The sequence below is a fragment of the Dermacentor silvarum genome, chromosome 3, assembly GCF_013339745.2.
Source record: "Dermacentor silvarum isolate Dsil-2018 chromosome 3, BIME_Dsil_1.4, whole genome shotgun sequence".
In the NCBI taxonomy this organism is placed as follows: Eukaryota; Metazoa; Arthropoda; class Arachnida; order Ixodida; family Ixodidae; genus Dermacentor; species Dermacentor silvarum.
Window position 1 is genome coordinate 213,760,946 of NC_051156.1, and position 21,397 is coordinate 213,782,342.

Below are 21,397 nucleotides of genomic sequence, written 5' to 3' on the forward strand. Positions count from 1 at the left end.
ACACAATTTGCACTCAGTCGGACAACGGAATCCATAATTTGTTGGGCAGAAATGAAGTGCGGAGAAGCCCACTTGCGAATTACGAGAAATAAAAAGGCATATTGCCTTTTTTAAAATTTTATTTCTTTAAATTGTCCCGCCTTTGTACCTTCCGCATATTCGCATGCAATGCCGTAGTATATACTTTACAAACGAAATTTGGAGAAATAGTGGGTTTAAAAAAAAATGCTGCACTTATTTGGAAAGGGGCAATAGTGTAGTGAAGTCGCGAAATTCGTCAGTGGGCTTGGCGAACGCCCCAGACAGAAAGAGCCCACGCGGATATAGCTCTTTATCCGGTAGTATTTTTTAATACGGACGACATTCGCCGCGGTACACAAGTGGATCCGGCGTTGCATTGCTGAGCTCGATGTCCTGGGTTCGATCCCGTCCGTATTTCGATGGGGGTCAAAAGGCAAACACGCTAGGAGTACGTTAAAAAAAAGGAAAAAAAAAAAAAAAACAGCGGATCGAAAATAATACGGGGTCCCCCCCCGCTCTACAACCAGATCGTGGCGGTGGCACGTAAAACCCCCAGAATTTAGTTCTTAATGCGGACGACGTTTCCTGCGCGTGCTGGATGCAGCTCGCCTCAAATTCACTTTCCATGCGTGGAACACACCAGGTTATAAATTGTTCCGTTTAACAAACCAGCTATAGAAGGTATTCTCCCTCCGTTTGTCACTCGATTGCTTTCTCCGCAACGACCGGTTATACCTGCGCTAACGTTGTTGTGGCGCGAAGACGTTGACGTATAAGTATCTTTTTGACATATTTAGTAGCTATATATTGTGTCGTTGCTACGCCTCGTGACCTGCGTGGAGGCTTGAACTGTGATGATGCAGATCAAACGTGCCTGTTGCTCGATGCGTTGTGAAGCGGTTAAGTAAATGCTACGCAACTAATGAGGCGCATAACACGTGTTTATTTTCTTATTGTACAACGTCATGCATGCTCACCGTGTCGACGGTGAGCATGCATGATATATATATATATATATATATATTAGTTACGATTCCCGGTTCTAACGGAACGTTGCTCGGGTTTCAGATATACGAAAGGCAACAATTTCGCTGAGATTTAGCTCGCGGCAGTAAACTGGGACGCACATAAGTTGTCGAGTGTGATGGGAGAGACAGCAATCGGACGAAACCTTTTTTTTTTTTTTCTGCAGCTGTCACTCGACGACTTATTGAGCGGCCGCTTACTGAGTCACTGCCGCGACGCTTACTACTGACCGCTTCCCAACCTAAACCGACGGCTGAAACCATGCGCGCGGCTCCAAATCTTCCCGAGTATACCACCTAACTGGGACTCAGGGCACCACTGCTAGCTGACCGCGGTATTGTAGGCCATCATTTTTAATGTTTGTAAGCTCCCGCGTTTAGAGCGAGGGCATACTTAATTTGGACCCTATAGTCACCGACTGTCGCCGTGGCCCGCGCAGTGACTGCGGGTTGGAGGACTGAGAAGGTGACCACAAGGGCACGACAAGTGAACTCTTGCGGCACGCATATATGCCAGAGGAAATGGCTGACCGCCTATCTCGGCCGTTGTTTCTGGCCAGTTCCTGCAGTCTCTGGTAAAAGATGACGCCCATATAAAAGCGCTTCAAATTTTGTTCTAATGCGTTCATGTTTTACTTTTTGCGCAGCGCCGCCCCTTTTGCGGGGGTTCTGTCTGTAGGTCATCGTGTCAGCGTCGGGCCCGGCGCTTAGCGCAGATAACCAGCGGATGAACAGATAACGGTGTCCGCCTGTATCTGGTAAAGGGTAGGATGCATCGGGGCGCGGGCGCGATGAGTTCATTGTTATGCAAGGGGACGCCGGGTGCTGCGTGGAGTGCCTCCGGAAGGAACGGAGACGGTTTGGAAAGAGGAGGGAGGGTGGGAGGGGGTGGTTGAGGTTAGGCCGCTCGGCGTCAAGCGGTTTGTGTGCATACACGGGAAGCAGAGACAAGGCAGCGGCAGCAAACGTCGGCTGCGCGATGTGCATGCTCATTGGCAAGGCGGCGCCGTCGTCGGAGGCCGCAGATAAGTGGTGCTGCCGCTGACAGAGGCGGCGAGCAGAACGGGAGAGAGGGTGAAAGGAGCGGGGGGAGAGGCGGGGCGGAGAGGCAGGTTCGAAGGCTGCGAGGTCGGGTCACTGCACTGCAGCAACGAAACAAGGAAGCGGCCTATCCCCGAGCCACGATAACCTCGTTCGGCATGACCGATACCGGCCACCGACGCTACGCCGCCAGCGCGCTTGCTTGGCTGTCGACGGCGACTGGTGCGTACGGGTGGCACATCCTTCGTCGTCGTCACCTCGTTGTGTCGGCACGTGGGGCGAGCATGCAGCACACGAGAGCCCGCTCGCTAGTTTTTTTCTATGTTGTTACCAGTGTGCCTTAACGTTGCGCCATGACTGACGCAACTATAAGGTTCCAGAACACCACGTGGGCAGAGAACGAGCCGAGGCTGGTGGAAACAGTTGACCGTCTCTGTTCATGTCACATTGTGCGTCCACGTTGCTGAGTATTGTTAATTCAGTTAGTAAGCGAATGTGTCCAAGTTTATGCAGCCGATGAAACTATCCTTACTCCGTATATCTAACTCTCTACTAATTTGCTATCGCTATGGATGCTTCGCCTCTCGGGCGAAACTTCGACTTCTTTTTTTTTTTTATGCGTGTCATTGATACCCTCTCTATTTTGAACTGAACAGTACGTTACTTCGCTTTTGTCATTTTATTTGGATTACGTTTTGCTAACCGAAACTAGCAGTTTCCTGTAATGTTCTGGCTACCTGTGATGTCCTGCATGCTGCTCTGCAGGAGCTGACGGGTTCGACTGCTGCCTGCTCATTGTTGTGGGGGTGGAATGCATAAACCGCTTGTATGCTTTTGTATATGCACGGTGAGGAATTCTAGATAGACAAAGCTTATTCGCGCGGGGTTCTCCACTACGGCGTCGCTATTAATCCACATCATCATGACCACTTGAAACACGAGTCGACCTTCGCTTACTCCTTGTCTGGAGTAAGCATCCTGCGCCTTGCAATGGACGTGTTTACCAGTCAGTCGTCGCATGCAGCCCGCACGAGCTAGGTGAACAAACAAAGGAGGACTGCACACAACCGAACAGGCGATTTCTGTCGACTATTTTGTGGAGAAGCTCGGGTAGCTTTCCGCTCGCCGAGGATTCTCAGAAAACTGATAAGATTTAGCGCCACTATAGGTATAACCGGTGCATAGATAAACAGCTAAAGGAACGGAGCTTTTCTGCCCAGTCTTGGAGTCGGTGGCAAGCAGTCTCTGTATATTTGTTTTGTCAGACTGGGATGCTCCGACGCCCTAGGCGTCACTGCTACGGAGATATCGTATTCGTCATTATTTGCCTCGGTAAAAGATGGGAGCGATGACCTTTATAATAATTCTCACATGCGGTTCATAAATGGAACTTAAAGTGTAGAGAACGTCCCGAGAGTGTTATCGCAAGATTCATGCAAAATAAATTTCGAACAGCATATTAAACTCAGTCAGTCAGTGGAGAAATAGTTTCAGAAATAAGTTGATAAAAATAAAATAACCAACACAAGTGGATGTACAGATTTTCGCCGCAAGCAGAAAAGAACCGCGCACACATCTTACAGAAAAAAAAAGGGGGGGGGGGGGGGGCAAAAAAGCCTGAATTTTACAATAGCACCACCGCTGACATGAAAGTTAATATGACGCTCAAGAAAACGTGGTGCAGGCGCAGCCTTTAAAAAATGAACAATGAGTAATAAAAAAAATGAAGTCATGTAGACTCATCCGCGACTTCTGTAGACAGCGATGCTTTCCGAGCACAGCGCGCGCGTTCCTCTCCTGCACGGAATATACGGAAGCCTCCCCTGCAGGAAACAGCGTATTAATCTTCGCCCCACAGCGGCGTGCAGGTGTGGTCGCGGCGCGACGCAAGTTGCGTGCACAACCGATCACCGTTTCCCAGAAACTGCTCGCGGTGACGTCTTGCGTCAGCTTATTGCGCGCGCGTGCCTCCTCCCAGAGCTTATATGCAGTGCTGTTTGTGTATCGTATTACGTCAGGACGGGGTTCTTCCCAACGCTCCGCATCCCGTACTGCTGCGTAATCGCGCGCGCGCTGCTGTTGCAACGGGTTGCGGTCCTTTTCACGCACACCTCTCCACATCACTTCTCTCTCTCTCTCTCTCTCTGTGTACATAGCGGGAAGTCCTCGCGCACGTGACGGCGTCGCTTTGATGCTCGCTCAGAAAGAAGGAACGGCGGTCCGCAGGAGCCAGTAATGGGACGAGGAGGAAACCTTACCTAACCTGACCTTGGCGGGCGTCGACGTCTTGCGTGCTGCTGCTGCTGCTCCTCTCCTGCCCCCTCTGATTCGCCCTCTCCCGTCTGGCCGGCTCAGTGTCAAGGTCGCGCTACGCTGAGCAACTGAGGCAGTAGTGCCAAGGACGACCCAGTGGCACGCTCGCCGCAGGCGATGTGCCGTTCCTCTCGAGGAGCTGTAGGAAAGAAAAGATGAAGTGAAGGGGCGGATTCGAGGAGGCTACGCCGGGTCATCACGCTGATGACGAAGGGACCATAAGCGACTCCCGAGGCGATCGCGCTTGGCCTGAGGATGTCTAGACGGGGCAACCCTCCTCCTCGGTCTGCGGCTTACGACGAAAATGTCAAGAAAACAAAGATCAACACAGGAGAGACGCCGCGACTCGCGTCTTTGAAGAAGCACCGCCACGCACGCACGGATGACTATCTTCTGCGCTTCTCTCCCTCCACCGCTTCTTCTTCTCTTACGGGCTTAACTCAATGCCGACTTAACTACTAACCCAGTTGGGGAAATAATTTTTTTCGCGTAATCCTGTCCTGTCGCGGCGCGTCTTGCGCGCTGGGGTAACGCGTCTGGCAACCTGTCTGCTCCTTCTTCGTAGCCGTCGTAGTTTGTCTTTATTTATTTTTATTTCGCGAAAGCGGGACGCGCTTTATTTATGGCTGCGTTGGTTGCGAATTCCTGTTACCGGCTCCCCTCTCTCTCTCTCTCGGTAATCTCAGGAATGTGGTCGTGCTGCGGACGATCGCTCCCTCCCCCGCGCGTTGCAGGTTGGGCCGCACAGAGCGCTTCGCTATTAGGCGGGAAAGCCAGCTTACGGGCAAAGCTTGAGTCGTCGTTCGGCGATTAAAGACGAATGCCACGTGTGTTTTTCTCTTACATCAAGCGTTTCGTTACATCTTTACGCGACGCGCAAACGCGGGTCTTCTTCATTTGTCGCTTGTCTTCCGTAAAAGGGCCATTGGCAAAACTTTGCGAAGCGGCTGCGCAAAAGACACACCATGCGAAACTGTGGGCGGTTCAATAAGTGCGTGTTTATTGGTATACAGGAAATGTTGCCGACATTTAAGTGACAACAAATTGCGGCGGGGAAGTGCAGACTGTCGTGAGATTAAATAGCACACTTACAGCAACGAAACACAGATGTAATGTTTTTTTTTCTCATGCTACTTGACTTGGGCGCAAGCATTGCACGAACGCTCGTAATTTTGTCGCGTTCCTTGTATTTTGTTTGCTTTCTTTTCAGTGTGGATTTTTTTTTTCGTTTTATGGTTTCTGTACGTACGTACTTGCGCTATAAAATTGGGCCTGTTGTATTTTGAGAGCAATTACTGGAAATACATTGTGGTCTACCTTTTTGATGAACTCGCGGCCAAATCACTTACGTAAAGTGTGTGGGTGTGTGTGAGAGAGAGAGAGTTAGATTGATTGATAGATCCCGGTCACGTCGACCTTTGATGCTTGGAAATTTTTGATATCAGCTGTTTCTAGATATTGCTAGCTTTGTCAAAATTCCGAAACGGCGGACGGCAAAGTAGTTTGATATTTCAGCCCGATAGCCGACTTCATGAGACTACATTTAGCAAGTACATGGGGTTGGTTTCCAGAAGGTTCATAGCCCCTTACTGCACTGCTGCGCACAAAGCTTAGTCAGGGTTCAGTTTACGACAGGGATCATTGAATGTTTTATTGGGCTTCCGCCTTGTTTCTCGTCGTGCCATATGGAGCAGCACCGACAAAATGCAGCAATTGATTATTTTTTTTAACGATTTCCGAAGACCGTGCGCGTTTTCTCGAAACACATGTTTCGATTCGTTGTACGTAGTTTCCGGCGCGTTTCATGCACGCTTTACGCCAGTTGTCTCGCATGAATTGTTTAAATGCTCGCTTCACTTTGTCTCGAAGCGGCTGTCACAACTGGAGATGCAATGTGTACATTGTTTCAGTAGTTGCGCGCAGCAGAGCCAAGGCTGCCAGGCCCGCAGGTGCTCTTGCGGGCAGCAAACCGCGGAACGAATATCCTTAGATTTGCTGGCCCACCTGATTGGTTGAGGCGCTCGTAGCTTCCACATTGGCTGCAGGGAACAACTGCGACAGAGTTAGTTGGTATCTTTGCATACTCCTTGTGAACGTGAGGTGCGTGTAAGCCAACCGAACTTCAGCTACGGTTTTGTTAACTGTGGGTGTATCGTTCACAAGAAAAGTGAACGGGTTTGGGGCAATAGCGGTGACGGCATCCCACAATGTTTCGTTCAATGTTTCATTCACCTTAAAGGGACACTAAGAGGATCACCGCCTTAGTTTGTAGTGCTAAGGTATTCTCGAAAAGCTGTATCTGCATTTTTTTTTCTTGCGCCGACATGCGAAGTTTTGAAATAAATGAAGCCCCAACTTCCGGTTTCAAATTTTGCTCTCGAACCGCAGCAGCGATTATGTGAGAGCTACATCATTAATTTCAGTCCATATTCTCGCATTTTGGTAGTATTTCTTTGTGCAAGAAACGTTTTTTGAGAGCCCTTGCATGTACTCTTTGCGCGTAGTCTAACCGCTCTTCAGTGGCGTAGCGATATTTATCTCTTTCGCGTGTCAAAAAAAAAAAAAAAAAAATAACGCACCGCGTCCACGGTCGGGCTGTCGAAGCGGATTGCTTACGTCCGGAGCAGCTCGCGAACGGAAACTGTGCGACGCTGACGGACGCACATCTGACTTTTCGCAACTCGCAGGCTCGCTCTGGCGTTATTTTTGTTAGGACGCAAGCTCATAAACATCGTTCACACTAAGCTTTATTTTGCCTTGTTTCTACTTGCACTGGATGTGACTGGCCACGTGCTCACGCGGACAGAAAATGCTCGAGATGTCAGTGTTCTAAAACGTGTCGCGACCGAAGCGGCAATTCTGACTTCTTAATTTATTTGTCGGAATCTTTATTCGCGCTGTTTTAAGTTTGAAATGGTAATCTACCACAGTTTGACCTCGCGTCGGCGAAACCCGCTTACACACCAATGAAACCTACTATTCTTGCAAATATTTTGTGATATCTGTAGCATTATTGAGTTTTAGGTTTGGCATGCCCATAGTCAGGGGACGCGAACGGCCGGGTGTAGAAAAAGAACGTAAGCAGTGCGTGGGGCTTTGGGACGATAACGACATTTGGGTGCACTTTTGCTGAAGCTCTCTATTGCGACTACAGGCAACTCGTGCACCGCAACGTAGCTTGTGACAGGTTGCGACGACGCATGCGTACTGCGCTGAAAGTGACCAGAGTTTAATGAAATCTCTGTTCAGCATGAATATAGGCTGTGCGTTTTTCATTATTTCGTAGCCCGGCATGGGTTTCGAGCATTCGAAGAATCGCGTGGGACATTGTTCGTCTTTGCCGTTAGTAATGTATTCGGATTCTTGCCGCTATACTTTTGCTGCTGTTGCTGTTTAGTATTTTCAATGCACCTTTGCGACTCGATTGCGGGAACCGAGACATAGGAACATCGCTGCAGGGCTGAAACAAAACCGGATGCCACAAACTTCTGCGCACCGGACGCGCAGCACAGTCTTTTGGAAGTTCCGAGTCGCCGAATTATTACATTGGGAGTGACGGTTCCATGTGATTCATTTCTCGTCACGACAGTTATTCCACAGAGTCACAGGAAATTCGCAGTCGCCTGAGTTGCACCGGCGCGCGATTCATTCCGCTCAGAGGTAGCTTAGTCGCTTAACCAACTTGAGCTATGGATGACTCATCAACAGTAACCTGCCAAATGCACCTGCAGTGGCAGGTTCGAGGATTTCTCGAACCGTGCTGACTCAATGGTAAAGCCACAAACGCTTGTCTCTTTCGACCTGACATCCGTATCCTGTCACGGCGCGTATTTGCACGATCGGCTGCAAAAGCAGCTCCATTTAACGTTCCACGGAAAGATATCGAGCAGTTCTCTGTCGTTTACGGGCTTTGACCTCTAGCCCTGGGCTGAATTTAGAATACCGTCCTTGGCTGTCACGTGAATGCATCCCCCCCTTATGTCTCAGAGAGGGGTGTGTTGACCTGGCGGCTTTGCTTACAGTGCGCGCGCCTGTCAATGAGTGAGTGGTGTGCGTGCTTGAGAGAGAGAGAGAAACAAAACATTTCAGACTACGCGCGTCTGTGAGTGTTTATTACTGTTTTCAATTTAAGGAAGTTCCCGACTTAACGAAATAATTCTCAACGCTCATCGACTCCGTTAAATCTGGGGTTAACTTGCAGTAACCTTGCACTGACGGAATAGAAACCTAGGCGCTCAAAAATAGCCCGGGGTCCGCCGATGATAAAGCATCCCGATATCCCGCGTTTAAACAACACTGGGCGTAAAACCAATAAATTATCCGAGCCCCGCTCTTATAGGCGAGGCAGCGTGACATCGCTGAGCAATACATATCCAACAGCTCAGTTTGACAAGGGACAAAACCACGTGACAAGAAAGATGCAACAAAGAAACAAACTCCACGCTCTGAATTGGCCTGCCCCGCGCCGACTGTTGACGGCGTCGCAGAGCACAGGTGCTGTTTTCCAAGGACGCACAGACCTACTGCACACCCCCGAGTGCGAACTCGGAACGCACACTCGCATGTTCCAATGCAGACGCGGTCGCTAACCTCGTTGTAGTTGAGTCGCCGCTCGAGCTCCGATACGTCACAGCAGTTAATCGAGGATTCTGTCCAGCTGGAGCTATGGCGTGTCGCGTCTACACTGGGACCTTTTTAGTTTGTTTCTCGGTTTTCTTTTTGTCTCCGACTGTCGGTGTCGACGCTCTTTACCCACTCGCCGACCAGCTTGGCGGTACACGGGGCTTCGCTCTTAGTTCCGATCCATTCTCTCTCGGCTCGACGATGCTGCCGCACACAGCGTACTGCCGTCTGTAAGTGGGACCTGTTCGATTGTAATCGCCGCTGTTAAAGTTGTTTCCACAACTTGATTCGGGCGAGTTGGTTCGTCTTGGAGCAACGCGATAAAGGACGAGGATACGAACAAGACATGAACAGCGCTCGTCCTGTCGTGGTTGTTTTCTTGTTCGAGTTCTCGTCCCTTCGTGCTGCTTCGAGTTACATTCAAGTTGTTTGTGGCGCGTTACGTCTGGGTGCCGTGCGCGAGGTTTGTTTTCCAGAGCGCTAGCTTTTTTAGGTGGCTGCAAGGCGTGTACTCTTGCGCGTGCCGAGTAAAATGCTCGGGCGAACGCGAAACGAGGAGAGTAATATAGTTTTGACTATTTAACATAGTCAAATATATATAATATAGGAGAGTATATAATGGTTTTGACTCACCTGAATGCGCAATGTTTATATATTTGGCATAGACTTGACGAGCTGATTACTGCGCTACCTGCACCTGAATATTTGTAGAAGCAGGTCCTTTGCATTAAGAACTTGGCGACCTGCAGAACGTTCCTAGCTTTTCAGGTCTTTCAAGAAGTATCCAATGCATGTGCCTGGGTTCTGAAATGCACCTGGCTTCCCAGCCGATGGCACTGCACGCTTGATAAAGTAGAGGCGGTGTGTATTCGAGGGAGGGAAATAGATTTCGGGTTAATTTTGACTATATGGGTTTTTTTTTTTAACGTGCGCTCAATGCACAACACCTCCTCACACACATTCACGCACATTTTTATCCTTCTTTACTACACAATCGCTAAGCCGCCGCCTCATGTGTGTGAATGTGTTGGCAACGAGTAACCTTGGAACGGCCCTTTTGCAAAATAATAATAATAATGCGGTCGCATAGATGAGAGGCTGTTACATAATCTGTTGAGCAGTGACCATAGCATCAATTCACGTGTTCTAAAGATGGCCCATTGATATGTCTTGACCTTCTTCATAAACGTTCTTATGGGTACTTATTGTTCAATTTGCATATTTTCTGGTATCCGTAGAACGTCCTTTTTTTGTTTGTTTAGATGACATTGACGTCGCGTACTGCCCGATAATATCTCGTTTCTTCGAACGTACTTGTCTTTATTGGGACAGAATGTGGTCAGAAAATATACATTGATTTTCTGACACGCAACCCTTGAAAGGTAGACACTGTGTTTTTTTTTGTTTTTTTTGTTTGTTTTTGTGCAACACCACTCTGCGCGACGCTCGGTGTCAATGACATAACGTACGTTATGCAACGTGGCCTATCTATACACATGCGCCTTCGAAACGCGTGCGTTTTGAAAGCGCACCCACTAGCCTGGTTTCGCTTTTTATACTATTTTTCTCCCATGGAAGGTTGCCAAGAAAAGGTGTTTTTTAACCTTGAAAGCTATTCCAAACAGAAAATAGACAGACTCAGGGGTAACTTCTGCACATGGGGGCGTCTGCATGTCACGTCTGCTTGTAAGAAGCAAAAATCTAAAGCAGACTACGCGCTCTCCAAAGGGCAGCTGCTCCAAGACGCAACCGGAAGCAGACGACCTTCCGCAACAGAGGCGGGGTCCGGCAGCAGACGTAATGTCCGCAACACAGCACAACAAGAGGCTTCGGTCATAGAGCTGCGAAAGTCTCGTGCTCAAAAATAAAGTAAAATAAAAAAAAGACGCACCGATCGCACGAGAGTATAAGGTCACGCGAGAGAAACGCACAAACGACAGCGCGATAAGGATAACAACGTGCGTTACGCATGCATATAAGACTCGGATCACAATGGCGCCGTGCCGGAATACCCCCCCAACCCCGCATTCCGGTCAGCTTGACCAACCGAATCGCCCCATGGCCTCAGGGGCTCACTCTCGGTTCTGTAGGAAAGAGGGTGATGATAGAGAGAGAACTGTAGTTGGGACTGAACTGGCGTTGAAGACTAGAAAGGATAAAAAAAAATCTTCTGAGAGGGAGGGACTGACCTCAGAAGGGCGCAGACGACATTGAAATGCCGCCAGTGCAGCACAATGCCGTCCGCTTGCGCGTGTGTGATCAAGAAAATATGATAAAAAAGGAAAGCGTGCGGCTAAACATGCATGCTGGAGGTCGAAGAAAAAGTTCTGAAATATGAATTACGCAAAGGAATAAGCTTTACGTCTGTGGACCATCTAGCGAAACCCGGACGCGGAAAAAAAAAAGAAAAAAAGCGAGGTTCGTGAGGGGATACCTGAGGCCGACCTCCAGGCGACGGAGGCGTTCTTTCAGTGGTGTGAGCGAGTGCCCTGGGGGAAAGGGGGGAGGGAGGGGGGTCGGAACGGTCCGTGAGTGACGGCGAAGGCTGTGTGAGAGTTCGAGTCCTCCGCATGACCACTGTCCATGAGCCGGCGCGGAGCCACTGACCGTATAACAATAACGGCAGAGATGCAGCACGCGTGCCTGATTCCCGATGGCGATTGCATTCCCCCACCTCTGCTAGAGCGTTTATCTTTTTTTTTAAATTTATTTATCTTGCGTGTGCTTGGCTGACGAACAGCATTCGGCTTTTGGGGGCCAGTGCGCGAAAATGGCCCGTGCAATTCGGCTGAGCGCCTGTTAATCGTTTTCGACTTACGCTTCGACAAAGAGCGGAGCTCTCGCGCCATGCCGAGTACATCGCGGTCTTTATTTTATTATTTTTTTTCTTCCTTCTCCCTGTGAGTAACCTTCGTCGGATCTTGAATCGTATCGCCCGCTGGGTGCCGGTGTGGCTTCTGTTTGTTCACTGCTCTGTGCTTTAAAGCGACATCACTTTAGGGCGCGTTCACACCGGCGATTGACTGAGGTCGCGCGACTGAACGACTCACGGCTACCGCTGTTCACACAGACAAGCGCGACTTGCCCCTCGCCACAACGAAATGTCTCGCAGTCGGTGCCGTTCACGTTTGCTGTAGTGCCGTTCACGCACTACCATTGCCACGTCGAATAACCGTCAACGTATTTCGACGTCGTGCTCCTGCGCCGCTGATTAACTAGTTCAGCAGCTTTGCTACTTCAGTCGCGGAGCTGAAAAATCCTGCAGCGAACGACGAACCCGCAACGGTCGCTTTTCGAAGTGACGATGGTCGATTTGTGACCAACGCGTTATCCCCCACCCCCTTTCGGCTCCTTCCACGCTTTGAGGCATGCTTGTTCTACAGGCGACGTGCTTTATCGTTTTGACTATAGCTTGGAGTCAACCTTGACTAGAAACACATGACTGGAACCCTTCACTTCGTGAACAAAGTACTTCCAACAAAGCAAGTGACACATTCAATCCAATACCGACGGCCTCCTTGAGGCAGCGTCGGCGTGTAGTCGGCATGCCAGCGATTCCTGTGGACAGGACGTGCGCGGGACCGGGAAGAACCGCTCGTGTCCGCTGCTTGCGTGCTATAGAAGAGGAAGCCTGAGCTCTGGAGGCTCGAAGAACGGGAACTAGGCCAGACGGGAGAAGGCGCAGCAGTCTTTTATTGCGCGAGAAAGATTTTTTTTTCTTTCTTTCTCCAGCCGTCGTGTTGGTCCTGATCTCTTTCTGACTCGTCTGTTTCGGCAACAGGACGCCGACCCTCTTCGATGGCATCTACTATACCGCTGGTCGTCCGTTTGGAAGCCGTCCTACCAGAGAGAGGGCTACATCCGTCTGGACCTGGCGTAAACATCGCTCCCTTTTTTTTCCCACTCAAAAGCAGCGCGGCGGCGTGTTTCTCAGACACTGAACGATGAGGCAATAAAGCGCAAAAACGGGGAAGTGACCTAAAAAAAAAAAGAACCCCGAAAGGCGCTGAAAATTGAGAAACTGTCTGGAACGACAGGGAAAAAAAAAGAAAAAAAAAGAGGGTTTGGTGGGGGAGGAGGGGAGGTTGAGGTTGGCTCGGGGGTGCAGACCGAGCTGGCTGGTTGCGCCAACTGGACATAACCAAACGCCACCACCAACGCAATGACCTCTGCCCTTCTACTTTCTTTTCTCCATTTCTACTTCGTCTGCCTATCGGAGGTCAGCTTCCCGGATGCGGGAGAGGAAGAGAAGAAAAAAATTGTGCGGGAGCAAAAGGAGGGAGAACGTTCAGAAGGGTGATATTACAGAAAGCGGTGGCGGACCGGTTCCTTCCGAGTTGTTTGCGACTTTCAGACGAACTGACCTGTGTGTTGTTGGAGGAAGCAGTAAAAAGAGAAAAGTAGACTAAGCAAAACAAAAAGAAAGCCCTGCAATCTTTCCCGTCTGGCCGTCTTCTCCGGGTTCAAGCGAGCGCCACGCAAAAGGGGGAAAGAAGGATTGGGGAACTCCTCACCTCTTGACCTACAAGTTGCCCGTGGGGAACCCCGCCGGTGGCAGTCTGTTCCGGGGCCACTCCTTTTCTGTCTCCCTTCCGTCCTTTCTTTATTTTTTTCGTTATTGGCGTTATGCGTCTCTTCCTGGAGGTCTGGACGGTTCCGTTTGAGGAAGACGCGCCGCTGTAAGTACAAAACGTAGGAACGAAAAAAAAAAATAATAATAAACGGCCCCCGGAAAAGCAATCACCAGTGGAACGGGGAAAACTGTAGTGTCCGGCAGGCTGCGGTGTGAGATAGGCGGAAAGGGACCGGTAGGAACGGTCAGGCGACGACGAAGATTTTTAAAGAAAGCAAAATGACGAAAAAGTAAAGTAACTGGGAGTGGGTTGGAAAGGCGCCCTCCCCTCACCTTCAACGTCCGCTCAGCCTTCCAGGACGTTCGGCGGGTGGCAGCGCATACTCAATCTGTTGTCCAACTTTGCGTCCAAGCCGCCTTGTTTGCTGCTGGTGGGTTGGGAAAAAAAAAGTTGGAAGGGGTCGCAGCGGAGAACGTGCGTAGTCTTATTCCAACGCTTGCACGCAGGAACTGTTTGGTCCGGTGGGGCCCTCAGCGCCGGCATCCGGGGTCCGCCCCCCTCTTCGGGCCTTATTTAAACTTTTTTTTTTTAACCATCGACAGGGTGGCATGCATTCTCGTTTCTTCCTGCTGGTTTTCTGGGTACCATCTCCACCTGACCTCAAGGGATAGACGAGAGAGAGAGAGAGAGAGAAAGAAAAGGAAAACCTTTCGGAGCATCTGCTGTGCGAATCTTGACCGTTTCGCGTTACGTCGGACCACGTGTTGTCCCGGTGGACAGCAAACACTCCCCCCTTTGTGTACATTTTTTTTTCTTTCCTTTTCACCTCATTGCTGTTATGCCGCCGGTGGTCGGAAAAGCAGACGACCTCGCAACCACATCTCGTGCGCCTTCTTCCCAACGCTGCCCACACACACTGTTCTGGGCTGCTAGTGGGCGGTGCGTTTAGCTTCACGGCGACTCGTTCGCAAGAGATTATAGGAAGAGACAAAAAGGAGGTCTAAACAGGACTGAAATTTCGAAAAAAAAAATTAAGAGAGGGAGCCACCCGCCGCTGTACCGTCTTTCTTTTCCGCACGGTGATGTACGACTCCCGAAACGGAAGCACTGCTGCCCCGCTTTGCGGCTGCTCTCTAACGACTATCTGGACAAACAAGATATTTTCGTCGGTTACGATTGGCGCCTTTGTTGTTGTTGTGTGGCAATGTGCACCTCGATCGCTCGTCGCGGAACTTGGAGGAAGCAACAAAAACGGAAGAACGAGCTCGACTTGGAGGAAGTAAAACGTTTCTCGAGCCGTCGTCGTCGGTGGTTAGCGGCGCGTGCTCTGGCAGAAGGCGGCGAGAGAGCACTCTGCGTGAAGAAGTCGGGCGGCGGCAGCATGTTTTGGTCTGCTGCTGCTGCTGCAGCTACTTGTGTAGCCGGAGGTGCGAGGGGAAGAAGAGGGGCCACTAGGTGCAGCCATAAGGGTCACTGGGTCAGAAAACAAGCCGTCGTGCCACTGTTTTGCTTGCGCGTCCGCTCTTCTTTTTCCCGTCTGCTACTTTTTCGTCTGCTTCCTTGCCGCTGCTTTCAACTCCTCCCTTTGACTCTGTTCGCGCGTGGCCGTTTGTGGCTCTTGCGTGCGACGGCGCTGTACTAGAGATCAGTGTGCGTACCGGACATTGCTGCCAGTGTGTATGTGTTTGTGCATCTGCGCGTTTCACGGACGGCCGGCGGCGGTAGCGGCGCGCATCCTTCTTTGGAGCTACCGCCTCGCGAACGCGTCTTCTTCCTCCCTGAAGGTCGTCGTCGCCGTGAATGTAGGTCTTGTTTTGGGCGGTCGGCGCTTCCTTATCGGGTCTCCAGTAGTACACACGAGCGCCCTTTCGACGCAACAAGGTGATCGCACCGGTTGTGTTCTTGTGTTTTCTCTCCGTGCAACGAGTTGTTTCTGCGCACGCGTGCAATCGCCTCGGGGAGTTTCGCCCTTGCCCTTTTGCTCGTCTTTCTTCGTTACCTAAGCAGCGTGTGAAACAACACAATGGTGTTGTTGATCTATGTGCCACAGTAAGTTCTTGACGCTAGATGCATCGGACGGCGAGTATGCTTTTCGCGCATGTTGACACTGCGGTTCTCTGCTTCCGCCTTCGGCTTCGCACCAGTGTCTATGTAGAAGTTCTGACGGCAAGATTCAGAAGCGTGGCTATGCATCTGTCCTCGCTTGAACTAGTACACTCTTTTGTCTGCGCGCATCTTTTAGCCTCCCTTCACCGAACGAGAGCTGGTTACGTCTGCTGTTATACGAGAACTACGTTGGGGAGTATTTTCGTTCGAGCTATTTGTTCTACTGTGTACGTGATATCTTCATTGCTTAAAAACATTTCTTTCACTGCTTCTTGCGATGTTCCTTAGAAGACAGTGTGAATCGCATTACGCCCTTGGAAATAGCCCCATTAGATTGGACACAATGTTCGATGCGGTCATTAAGCTTCAGCTGGTAAGAGCGGTTTGATGGCTGCATGTTTGACCTTCGTGTCGGCCGAGAGCTGCCGTGACTATGGAAGGAAAAGATGTTTGCGAATTGGATGATGGTAATTCGAAAGCCTCATGCAGAGGCGATGTGACTGTCTGCATTATTTTTCCCATTCTACAGGTACACTAACTGCATCGCATGTTTGTATGACTCTCTTTATACGCATAAATTTACGCTCTCCAAGCCTCTATCACAAGCCGTATTCACGTGTCTTCGACGCCCGTTGCTCAAAAGAGTGTAGAGAGGCCGCACACATATCTTGGACTTCCCCAAAATATTGACGGCCTATGGAAAGATCGGAGGTGCAGGAACACAACTGGAACTTCAGTGATATCGCGCTGTAGAAGGACAAACAACGCACGCGCCGCCCTGTGGGCAGCCTGCGCGCTACATAAGCCTCGTCGTAGTGTTCGGCATGTGCAAATGCATTTCGGCGCGAGTCTGCACAAAATTTTCTTTGGCTTGCCTGTTTCGGTGACTAAGTTGCTGTAGCATTAGGCTTAGTTACTAAGCACAGAGTTGCGGGTTTGACTCCCGGCTTCAGCGGCCACGTTATGACGTTGTTCGGATACTAAAGCGCCCGTGCATTCAAGTTTGGGCTCACCTTCGAGAAATCCGCGTTATTAAAGCTAACCCCGAGCCTTCCAGCTTCCTCATAGCTCACCGTACATCTTTAGAACGTAAAAGCCCGCAAGGTACTTAGTTGGCGCTTCGAAACTTCTTTGGCGACGGTAGTCGCCCATCTTCCGAAGAAAACAGAGCCGACGAACCTGCAGCACGTGAACCACCCGAGGCGCCGGCGCCTTTCAGCGCAAAGTGATCGCGGTAGGCGTATTGCGTATATCCTTGAGTGACTTGGGCCACGGGCGCCGGCTTTTGGTGAAGTCGGCAAACAGGCTGTGTCAGACCAGAGTGCACGTTCTTTTCGTCGCGTTTTGCCGTCAGCACTTTCATTATTCGACAAGAAGTCCGCGCTGTAGAAGCGTTCTCAGTTGGACTCGTCGTTCGTCGCTTACAAGGAAACCGAGTAGGAATACGACAAAGACATATAAACAGCTCTGTTATAAACGAGCTTGTATTATACCATACTGCGCACAGCCCCCGGGCACGCTTACGTGTAGCTGTGCACTGGCCCCGCGGCGTGCCTTTTTTTTTTTTTTCCCTGAAATCTTTGCATCCACTTGCACGACCTTCGTGGGTTAAGACGCAGTTACCGACACTGCAAGCATCCCGCTCAACTGATCATTGACCCCTCCGTTTTGCCACTCCCTCTAACTTCCCAAGAACAGCACGTGCGCTCCTAGTCGACACTGGATACTAGACTGCAGGCATGCGTGACCTTTCCTCTAGTTAGCTTACCACGAAGCGGTGGAGGCCGACTGGAATGTCCGATTCGTCACTTAATGCGCAGAGGCGCCAGTGGACACCTGGAAAGTCTCGTAGCCCTGCCGGGTGGGGTGCGCGGATCGCATACGAGGTGATAGCCCGCACACTTTTCACCGAAGCGCTTTCAAGCTCAGTATTATGAGCCGGATTTAAAATGAAGCCTAGAATCGGTCGCTACCGTTCGTTGAACTTTTCAGAATCGCCGCATCTCATTTTTTAGCCGCGCGAAGACTTGAGGACTCCTTGCTAAGCACAGTCATGCTTTAACTCTTTTTGTTCTCTCTCTCGGATTTCCCAGCACCGCAGGCAGTGCACGACGTTTGCTCCGCTCCGACATTTTTCATGACTCCGCGCTGCGGGGGAGAGCAGTGCACCGCCTCGGCGAGGAATTCTAGGTACGCGCGTGAACAATGGAGCGAAAATGGCGCTCAAGTCTATAATTTCTAAACGCGGATCTCGAACACGAACCTCTTAGAAGAGCCGCCCAGGGTTCTCCACACCAAACAACGCAGGGAGCACATGCCGTTTCAAAGAAAGCACCAAGCCACAAGTTTAGAAAAGAAGAAAAGGTATGCTCTTAATGTTTTTGGATGCAACGGATTTTGCCTGAGCGGTGCATACGCACAAGGTGCCGAGGTCATTCTCACCCTTTTCCGTTCATTCCTTTATGTTATTTTCGACTCGCTTCTCTTACGGCCGGCTGGAAACCATTTTCTGAGATTCCTTTGTAGCCTGTCGCGGTGCATGTGCGAGATGGTATACGAGTTTCTGCGCGCGGCGTGTTTAATAAACCACCGCCTGTCATCCTCCGTCGTATATATACATTACGGGCTTTCCGGGAGACAAGCGTGAACTCAAGTCGCATCGAGCGAGAGAGCGAACGTGAAAGAAATAGAGCTCAGTCGAGGAGAAAAAAAAAAAAAAAAAAAGAGCCGTAAGATTGTGCGCGGCATACGTGCCGGGAAACAAAGGGGTTCGAATGGTGGCGCGGAGTAGTACATCGTAAACTTTGCTCTCACTGAACGTGGCTTACGTATTTCTTGGCGGCCGGCGTTTCTCGCAGCACATACACCTTCTATCTGCGTTTTCCGCTCAAAAATAAAATAAAAATCGTAAGAATCCTCGAAGAGAATGGATCTGCTCTTAAAGGTGGCGGGTGCCTGTTCTCAGACTAGCTTGGCAGCGTGCGGCGTTATTTACGAGACTACGTGAGGCCGTTGCTCTCTTCCTCGCCTCTTGTTCCTTTCCAAAGCTGCGTATTTCTTGTTGTTCTTGTAGTTGTTGCAATTGTGTCAGTATACTGCGTCCTCGTCGCCTTTCTCACAGTTACGCGATGTTCCTGGAAACAGATTCTTGCTCTCCACAGCGCAGTGGATCCGAATCTTGACCTACGTCCGCCCCCTACCCCGCCCTCGCTTTTTTTTTTCTTCTTTTTAGCGGCTGTCCTGACCTCATGGCTTGCAAGCGCTAGCTTCGAGAGTATAAGTTACGCCGAAGTCAAAGAACTTAAGATTCCAGGCGAACTGCGAATGCTACACGCGGCTCCGCCGCGCGAAAATCTGCGAATAACGCCGAACAGCATTTGGACACTTCATATATCAGTTTCCATCAGGTCGATTTCTCCTGGTTTACTTGCCAAACGCATTGATTCCAGGAAATCTACGTACATATTGGTCGACAAGTCAGCAGGCCGTGCATAGGCATTCTGTAGACGTAATTATAAAACGTCTCTAAAACGTTATTGTAAAACGTCTGTGTATTTTCTACGCATAGCTTAGCTAAATTCCCCTAAAGAATGGTACAGAAGACTGAAATGGTACAATAACCCGCAAGGGGACGGGGTCTTTCCTCGCGCTTAATACATTGCCTCCAACGCGAGTTATGACGTTTCTCAGTTGATCCGGTACAACCGAACTGTTGCTAACGCCGTCACCTCACCCGTTCCTTCCACATACGGCGTTCGATGGTATACGAACGCCCGAGAGGTGCATAAAAGACCGCTTGCAGGGGGCCGGTGCCTTTCATATATCGTGTGCTTTCGTGATGCATGGACGAAGTCGGTGGCCGTTCGTCCTGCAGCATCTAATACAACGCCACGAGGAAGACGACGAAAGGATCTCTCCTCGCTGGAGTAACCAGAGGGGGGCGTGCACGCTATCCAAGAACGTACGAGCAACACACGCTCCCGCTGCGTGTACGAACGACGCACCATCCATTCGTGAACGAGTTTGTCCGCGGACGAACGAAACGACGCTGTCTTTGCGAGGCTGGGAGAGAGAAGAGAGTGTGGCCGTTGAACGCATAATTCACGCCACGCGTAACACCTCTTAAGCGAGACGTCGAGTACTCCAGCGAGGGGGACGAACGAGTGTACACGGAACACCGGATGAAACCTGTTCCCGCGTGGTATTACCACGCGAGCGTTAGCACCTTCTTGGCTTCGTCTTCGTTCTCGCCTTCGTTAATTAGCTGCTCCGCCTCGCGTCAGCCACCGTAAATAAGGCGGTGTGTATAGAAGCACAGCCCTCCATGGAGAGAGTTGTTCGTCCTGCTCGGTGCCTGCCACGAGCGACCGTTTTCAATCTGGCGAGTGGTATGAACTACAATAGAGGCCACTGAATAAGGCGGGGTTGTTGCCTTCTTGCAACCTTTTGTTGCATTCGGCGGAGGTGGCTCATTTGCACCGTCAGGAGGAGGACGCACCGAGAAACACCAAGTCGACCGGCGTTGACTTTGGGAGCAGAGTGTGTTTTCGAGAGATGTGTGTGTGTGTGTGTGTGTGTGTGTGTGTGTGTGTGTGTGTGTGTGTGTGTGTGTGTGTGTGTGTGTGTGTGTGTGTGTGTGTGTGTGTGTGTGTGTGTGTGTGTGTGTGTGGTGTGTGTGTGTGTGTGTGTGTGTGTGTGTGTGTGTGTGTGTGTGTGTGTGTGTGTGTGTGTGTGTGTGTGTGTGTGTGTGTGTGTGTGTGTGTGTGTGTGTGTGTGTGTGTGTGTGTGTGTGTGTGTGTGTGTGTGTGTGTGTGTGTGTGTGTGTGTGTGTGTGTGTGTGTGTGTGTGTGTGTGTGTGTGTGTGTGTGTGTGTGTGTGTGTGTGTGTGTGTGTGTGTGTGTGTGTGTGTGTGTGTGTGTGTGTGTGTGTGTGTGTGTGTGTGTGTGTGTGTGTGTGTGTGTGTGTGTGGTGTGTGTGTGTGTGTGTGTGTGTGTGTGTGTGTGTGTGTGTGTGTGTGTGTGTGGTGTGTGTGTGTGTGTGTGTGTGTGTGTGTGTGTGTGTGTGTGTGTGTGTGTGTGTGTGTGTGTGTGTGTGTGGTAGTTGCTCCTCTCTTGCAAGCCGACGCGGCTGTGTTTCGTCGATAAGCCTGGGCCGTTTCCCGACTCCGCGATTCCTTCCTCCGGTGTTCGGGCTGTCAACTCTCTTATACAAAAGGTCCGGAAGCGGGAAAGGAGGGGGGGGGGAGGGTTGTGGTGTGAGGAATGTAGGTGTTTAAGGAAGTACGTGCCGTTTCGAATCCGCATTTCCTTTATTTCGTCGGTAGCCCGTTTTGTTTCGCGTTAAGTCAACATTTGGGAAATAGCGCATTACACGTGATCCTTCCTTAGAACGCAAGAGTGGACTTTGTCGCGCTTCGAACGCGGAAGTTCACCGTGCGTTCCGCTTAGCTAACGCGCTTCGCAGGCATTGCTTCTATGTCATCTCTCGACAGGCTTTTTCGCGACGGAGGAAACCTTTTTCGCTGAAATGTTGGTCACAAGCACGGAATGAATAGATAAATCAGCAATGTCGAGAGGTTTTCGCGATTGCGTGCGACGCGTTGTTCAAAGTGCTTTCAAACGTATATCCGCACTCTCGACGGCGCTAAGCTTCACCAGGCCCTAAATCCGAGACCAATGTCTATTGCAACAGGGT

General features: G+C 50.5%; 1 protein-coding gene and 1 long non-coding RNA gene across 3 annotated transcripts in view; one reads left to right on the forward strand and one right to left on the reverse strand.

The window, feature by feature from the left end:
- Positions 1-13,674, reverse strand: part of LOC125944147 (uncharacterized) — a 204,689-nt gene extending 191,015 nt beyond the window's left edge. The window contains exons 1-2 of the long non-coding RNA XR_007466161.1: positions 13,538-13,674; positions 4,346-4,539 (exon numbers count right to left, since the gene is read on the reverse strand). This is a non-coding gene — a long non-coding RNA (uncharacterized LOC125944147). The remainder of the gene's footprint in view (positions 1-4,345; positions 4,540-13,537) is intronic.
- The window catches only part of LOC119446630 (uncharacterized), a 181,217-nt gene that overhangs the window by 99,760 nt on the left and 60,060 nt on the right, over positions 1-21,397 (forward strand). The window lies entirely within an intron of this gene.